The 1825-nt window shown below is 45.4% G+C and overlaps 1 pseudogene; it reads left to right on the top strand.

Moving 5' to 3' along the window:
• The first annotated feature begins 388 nt into the window (after positions 1-388).
• LOC101610507 lies at positions 389-1010 on the top strand (annotated as a pseudogene).
• Positions 1011-1825: the final 815 nt, after the last annotated feature.

Here is a 1825-nt window from a genome sequence, read left to right on the forward strand (position 1 = left end):
TGGATTCGATTCCCCAGGACCCACATGAAGCTAGATGCTCAGTGGCACATGCTTCTGGAGTTTATTTTCAGTGGCTGCAGACCCTGGCACACCCATTCTCCCTCTCTTCTATTTTTCTGCTTACAAATAAATAATTTTTTAAAAGAAAATTACATGGAAAGAACAAGTGATTAAATCCAGCATTAGGAAGTTAGGCATGGTAGCCGGTACCTTTAATTCCAGGACTCAAGAGGTTGAGGTAGGAGGATCCCTTTGAGTTTCAGACCAGCCTGGGCTACAGAGTGAGTAGCAGGCCGGTCTGGATTGGGGCAAGACTCTGCCTCAAAACACCCCAAACAACAACAACAAGAAGCATCAGGGTACTTTGGGGGGCAGGCACAGTACAGGTATGTTGCAGTTCCTTGGAGTAGGAAGCGAGAGTGGAGGCCGTAGGTTGACTGTGGCGCTGGAGGGGGCCAGGCAGGGAGCAGTCAAGCAGGGAAGACTTACAGCTGGAACAGGCACAAGTCTGTGTTGCTGAAGAATGGGTCCCAGACATCGCCCACAGAGCTTCCTGATGCTAATGGACAGTCCCCTGAACAGAGCTGGCTTGCTAACAGGTTTTTATCCACACAGAGAAAAATATGTTGATTGAAGTGAAACCCGGGATGCGAATTTCCCAGAACCTTTGACCGCTTTTGTGGCCTCATGATTCAGCTTTTACACAGACTAGGCGTGTGAGTGGCTGACGGCCCCAGAAGCTTTGAAGGTGACTAAATCCAGTCTCAGATCACTTCCCGGCTGCCTGCATGGACACTGGTACTTCCTTGTCCATCCCAAGAGTCAGTGATGTGCAAGAATGGATGCCAAGTAGGGACCCCATTGGTTTTGTGGTAGGGGCCGTTGTGCCTGCAAGATGCAGTTCAGGTTCAGCCCTCAGATTCTTCTTAGAGGCGAATTTCAGTGCAAAATTTCAAGAGCAGTTAACATTTTGTCAATGGGTTTCTTATGAATTGGGCAATAAAGGGTAGGAACAGAGCTAAACAGCAGTGGTAGCATCCTCACCCTAATGTCCTTTGAGATAGTTGCATCCCTGCTTCAGTGAGAGAACTGCTGATGTGTTTGCAATACACAAAGCTAGGATCTTCATTTTTTGTAGAAATTTTATGCTAAGCTGCATAGCTGCTGAAACAGTAGAAAAGCATTAATTCAGGGGCTGGAGAGATGGCTTAGTGATTAAGGCACTTGGCTGTGAAGCCAAAGGAGCCAGGTTCTATTCCCCAGAACCCACATAAGCCAGATGCACATGGTGGTGCATGCATCTAGAGTTTGTATGCAGTGGCTGGAGGCCCTGGCATGCCCATTCTCTCCCTCTCTCTCTCTCTCAAATAAATAAATAAATAAAAATAAAATGTTTTTAAAGCATTAATTCATGTGTTTGTATTCAACAAAGGTTTATGGAGGACTTACTGTACCTCCTCATACAATGCTGGCTGTTGAAGAAGATAGGAAAATGTAAAACAGCATTTCCTCTTCATGAGTTTGTATTTAATTATGGAAACACACAGAAGAAAGATCAGTGGAGGTTTGTGAGGTCAGGAAGGGCTTCGTGGGTGAAAACAAACTTGACGTAGACCGTGAAAGGATGAAAAGATTTGGCTTGATATGAAGGGCACAGAGAATTCCCGACAAGAGGAAAGGTAAGGGTTCATAGAGGCATTAGCATGATTTATTTTACCTTTGATAAGGACTAATATTTGCCTTAGGAAAAGAAATGGGAGATAGGATTTAGCGGGTAGGGTAGGGCTAGAGTATTGGCTACCATGAGAAAAGGAAGGGGTGTGGA

This window comes from Jaculus jaculus, chromosome 12, assembly GCF_020740685.1.
Source record: "Jaculus jaculus isolate mJacJac1 chromosome 12, mJacJac1.mat.Y.cur, whole genome shotgun sequence".
Classification (NCBI taxonomy): Eukaryota; Metazoa; Chordata; class Mammalia; order Rodentia; family Dipodidae; genus Jaculus; species Jaculus jaculus.